The following is a 5,828-nucleotide window of genomic DNA, read 5'->3' as shown; positions in this document are numbered from 1 at the left end:
ACGACAAACTCAGCAAGGCTATCTAATGTTTTTCTACCGCATTTAAAGGATTTTAGGAACAATTTTGAATAAAACGTAACCCATTTGGAGCACCAAGTTTGTGTGGTGCAGGAAGATGAGGAACAAACAGCGGCATATTTCTTGTCCGATTTCATCTTCGGCTAAGGTTGACTCTCTCTCAGATTCTGATTCTTGATGGTGAAATCTCATAATCTCCAAAGGAACTAGTGGATTTATCTTCAGTCTCTAAGGTGGCTGACTTTGAGACATTAGAGAAACCTTCTCGATGGCGGCGGATCTGGCTCTTTCGACTTCGTCAGAATCACTATCTACTTCTGACCTTACTTCATCTTCCACAGTCACAACTGAAAGTGGGCGAACTGGACACCTATATGGAACCTTCGATCCAGGTGGTGGGTGAAGGAAGGGGAGGAGAGTTTCGGAAGAAAATAAGGAAAATAAGAAAAAAAAAAAAAAGGGACCGCGACTTTTAGCTTAAGTACGTCAATGTCTACTGCAATGAGGCCAGCTACAGCTGCTTCGTTGAGATAAACCGGATCTTGACCTTTTACATCAACAGGAAGATTTTCCTTCACGAGCTTATCAGCAATTCCTCTTATGCTTTGGATAAGATCCGACTCGAGGGTCTCATGAACAAGAGCAAGCTAGATGCTCAACTGGAGCTCTTAATTAGGATCTTCCTTGACAAGGTCAACAAGACCCTCTCTATCATTGACAGTGGCATTGGCATGACCAAAGCAGATTTGGTTAACAACTTGGGGAGAATTTCCAAGTCAGGGGACCAAGGAATTCATGAAGGAGTTGTAGACCAGAGCAGATGTGAGCCTGATTGGTCTATTCCGTGTGGGTTACTACTTGGCTTACCTTTTTGCGAAGAAGGTCATTGTAGTTGCGAAGCACAACAAAGATGAGCAGTACATCTAGGAACCTCAAGCCTATGGCTCATTCACTAGGACAAGGGATGTTAACGAAGAGCTACTTGGTAGGGGCACTAAGATTACCCTCTTCCATGAGGAGGACTAGTTGGAATACTTCGAGGAGAGGAGGATTAAGTAAAGAAGCATTCAAAGTTCATCAGTTACTACATTTACATCGGGATTGAAAAGACGACTAAGAAGGAAATCTGTGACAATGACGATGAAGATGAAGAACCCAAGAAGGACAGATTTAGTGTTGCATACAATCGGGACAGAGAGTTTGGGCTAATGCTTGAGAAGCACATGGGATTCTGTAAGAACCACCCAGTACATGTTTCCTCCTTGACGTAGATGGTTCCTGCTAGCGGTGACACACTGGACAAGAAAGGGGCGGATATTGCGACTCAGTTGCTCAATGAAATGTCACTTAGGGGGTGAGGAAATGCCTTGAACAGATGGGGGTTCTTGGAATGCTATGATTACGGCGTAAGCACAAGGAGGGTGCCATGGGAAGGACTTGTCATTGTTTTCAGATATGAATGGTTTGGGTGTTCTTGCGTCCTATGCGACAACGTTTATATTTTCTCAGATGTTCCCTGAAGCTGTTAGGCCCTTGAATTTTACATTCTCTAATGCACTTATTCCTTGTTCAAGAATATATGCGCTAAAGGAAGGGATGCAAATTCATGGAGTTACGATTAATGTTGGTTTTGGGGATGATAGCGGTGTTTCAAGCTACATCATTGATATGTATGTCAAGTGTGGGAAATTAGAGAATGCTCGCAGGGTATTTGAACAGCCAGGTTGAAAGAATTTGATTTCTTGGACTTCTGTTGTGTCAGGGTACACCTATTCCCTCCAATGGGAAAATGCCCTGGAATTTGTATTTTTGATGCGCAATTCAACTAAAGACATTGACCATGTCACGCTTGGATTGATGCTAAATGTGTGTGCTGGCCTTTCCCTTGCTGATATTGCTGCTAAAGCAAAATGTGTGTGAGAAATGGTTGGATCAATGGGGGTTACTCTATCTGTTTGCACACCGCCTGGAATGATTGCATCAGGAAAAGCAGTGCCGAAATTACAGCTTGAACATGGACTGGCTATTGATAGAGTGTATACAAGGGCATATATGGCCAGGGTTTTCAATATCTATCATGAAGGTAGATGAAACTATTTTTCAACGTCAGGATGTTCCAACTAAGGCTCCATGTTGGTTTGTGGGTGTTGATGATAATCATCGACCTACCAAGATTCCTGTTCCAATGCCACCGTCAGCACGATGAGGCATTGATTCAACAAGGCCAGATTTTTGACGTTGCTATTGAAGCAACAACAAACGCAGTTGTCAATCTTAGGGAATATCTAAATGAATGGGATAGCAAAGTAGGTGATGGTGACTGTGGGTCAACAATGTACAGAGGTGCAACAACAATTCTGGAGGGCATAAAAAATTACTCCCTGAAATGATGCTGCAGAAATAGTGAATGAAATTGGATCAATGACATCAATCGAAAATCATGAAACACTAGCAGTGTCATCAGAAGACTTAGGGTATTTTGGCAAGTGAGATGAAACACAAAATTCTCATCTCATCTCATTTCATCATTACAACTTTTTCAAATTCTCACATAAAATATAATAAACAATTCAATTTTTTCAAATCTCAATTCAACCTTTTCAAATCCCAAAACAATAATAATATAAAAAAATAATATTTTAAACTTTCATCTAAAACTAAAAATTCTCATTTCACTATCCAAATCTATCATTAAAACAGCTTCCTCAAATAAAGTACTCTCACGTCTAGTGCCTTGGAGCAATGATAGGTTGTGCCTTTCTTTTTGCTGCAAACAACTCAAGTCCCTGGCGCAGACGCGTGTATCGAATTGCCTCGTATGTGTTTATGAGCTATATGCAATTTCTCTTTGACTTCTACAATTTACAAGTTGTAAATATCAAAACGTCTACTTGCACCTGGGGTTGGGAAACCCCCGCGTACCCGAGTGTCCACGTGTACAATAGTGAAACGGTGTGTTTGATTTTTGGTTTCTGAAATGAGAAACCAAATTTGAGATTCGATGGAACCCCATAGAATTTTCCCCACCGACCACGAAGACGAAACAAATCATAAAACACAATAAGCTTCCCTAGCAAGATGCCCCCCTGACGACCACGAATATGAAACACGAAGGGAGGTACAAGTGCTTGTTAGCTGTGTAAATTTAAATCTGGAAACTAGAAAATCGGTCTGAACCGGATTGAACTGGACTGATTGGTCCGATTTTGAACCGATCCAATCCGGAACTGGTTCCTATTTTATGAAAACCAGTCGGATCCAGTCCGGTTTCGGTTCCATAGTTTCCTGGACCGAACCGAACCATACCGGTTGGAAAAAAAAATATATAAATTAATTTTATATATTAAACAAAATATTTATATATATATAATATATAATTATATATTAAATTTTTGTATATAATATATATATAATTATATATCATATATGAAATAATTTCATATTATAATTTATAAATTATAACATAAAATGTTAATCTTAAATATGAACATTTGTAATTTGTTTGATCATATGTTATTAATATAATTATATATAAGATAATGTTGTTATAATTTATAAAATAAAAGTTTAATCTTAAAGATAAAAATTTAATTGATCATATGCTTTAAACATAATATATATTAAATTATTAATAACATTTTATCATAAGAAGTAACATTTTATTATATATTTTTTACATTTAAAAAAATCAGAAAACCAGACCAGACCAGAAACCGGAGGTACCAGTTTAGGAGGGTAATCGGGGCGTAATCGGTTTTGTCCAAAATCGGACCGGTTACACCCCTAGTGCTTGTCATCTTCTTCTGCTCAAACAAGCTGCCCCACCAACGACCAAGAAGACGAAACACAAAGGGAGGTACCGATTCTTGTCATCTTCTTCTTCGCATGCCCTAAACTGATTCGAAATCTCCCATTGGTAGTGTTTGTTCAACCCACGATTTCTAAATTCCCAAAATCACCGAATGAAATTGCTCCTCATTTCGAAATGTGGAAACCCTAACCCTAACTATTTTTATGTAATCTCAGATTTTTTTTCTTCTCCTTCTTGTTTTTATTTCGAAATTAAATTTAATAATCATTTTCTTTTTTCTATTCCTTTTTGTTTTGTTTTAGGAAATTGAGGAAATATGCTATCGACGATATCGTTTAATGTTTGATCTAATTCTAGTTTAATACACATTGCATATCTTGTTGAATGCATAAACAGAGTGCTTTCCAGTATTTATACACGTTGCATATCTTGTTGAGTTCAATCCAATTCCAGTTTAATACACATTGCATATCTTGTCCAGTTTAATTCTAGTTTAATACACGTTGCACATTCCAGTATAAACAAAGTGCATAAGAAGTATTCGATGAAATGCCTCAAAGAGCTTTCACTTGTCATAGTGTCAATGAGTCTATTTCGAGCTTCCCTTTGGGGGTCTACCTTTCCCTTTGGCAACTAGTGGACTGAGTATTTGCTTTGAACTACCACTGTGGTTGTGTCATTTGTCGTACAACCAACATTGGAACTAGTGAGGGTCATCGGTGGGGGTTCTTGATTGTCACGATATAAGTCAATCATTATATATAATTTATGTGTGGCATCCTCAATATACTTTTTTGATCCCGCTGCATGAGTAATTATTTGATAACAGATATTCAATAGACTTGAATATCTACAAGCATCTGACTGCTGATCCCCTGCGTCATAGCGGCTGTGGATTAACTGTATCTCGTTTTGATGTCCTTCCTCCATCGATCTAAAATGTACTTCTTTGACAGAAATTTTATCCTGTTACATTTTAATACGGCCAAAATGTTCCTGCACAATATACCCCTCATCTGAAATAAACCACATGAACACTTTGTAGCTGCATCTTTCTCACTAAAGTCCACAGAATGTGTAACCAGCTTAGAGAACTCTTCCACACGGACTTCATCCTCTACCAGATAGGTCTTTACTGCACCATCCCTCTTAAGTAATTCTGAATCCAAATCCATAATGCCGCTAAGTTACTACTGAACTTCCTTGAATTTAGCATTCGTATACAACTCTTGAAATATCTTTTCAATAGGAGATCTAGATATGTAAGGATTAGTAACGCTAAATGAATGGAAGTCTGCATTGTCTTAGCATGAACATAACTGTTAAAAGAAGCATTCATGCTCTCACTGCGCTGCGTTTTACTTATCCCAGCCCATAAAAACTCTTTCTAGAATGCTGGCACCCAATCCTCACACTCAGTGTATAGACTTTTCAGCCAGACATTCTCATGCAAATTGTAAGTGGTGATTAATTGATCCCAAGATTTCTCAAACTCTTCAACACTTTGGGTGTCATACACACACTTCATCAATGTATTTTTCATCCCACTTTTGTAGGAAGCATATGAGGAAAGTTTTTCGGAGACTTTTTTCAGTATATGCTACAAACAAAATCAATGTCGGCTTTCTGGAAAGACAGTAGTAATTGCATTTTTCATCGCTCTGTCCTGATCACTTTCAGAGCTATACCATTCATACACTGCAACCAGGTCTGGAATAACCACACAAAATTCTCCCTATCTTCACTGGAAATCAATTCTGCTCCCAATAGAATTTACTGCCCATGGTGGTTTATACCAACAAATGGTGCAAATGGCATCTTATATTTATTCACCAGGTATGTAGTGTCGAATGTGATCACATCACTGAAGTGTTGGTAGGCTACCTTACTATAGAGATCTGCCCATAAGACATTCTTTAACTTCTCGTCATTATCCAAATCCATCAGTGCAAAGAAACTAGGATTTTTGTGCTACATCCTACAAAAATACTCTCGAAGC

At 38.2% G+C, this 5,828-nt stretch overlaps 1 pseudogene; it reads left to right on the top strand.

Annotated features, from left to right (window-relative positions):
* The first annotated feature begins 286 nt into the window (after window positions 1–286).
* On the top strand, window positions 287–1,289 carry LOC121235476 (annotated as a pseudogene).
* The last annotated feature ends 4,539 nt before the right edge of the window (window positions 1,290–5,828 follow it).

The sequence above is a fragment of the Juglans microcarpa x Juglans regia genome, chromosome 6D, assembly GCF_004785595.1.
Source record: "Juglans microcarpa x Juglans regia isolate MS1-56 chromosome 6D, Jm3101_v1.0, whole genome shotgun sequence".
Taxonomy (NCBI): Eukaryota; Viridiplantae; Streptophyta; class Magnoliopsida; order Fagales; family Juglandaceae; genus Juglans; species Juglans microcarpa x Juglans regia.
Note: the sequence above shows the minus strand (reverse complement) of the source record. Positions and strands in the feature narration are given on the sequence as shown.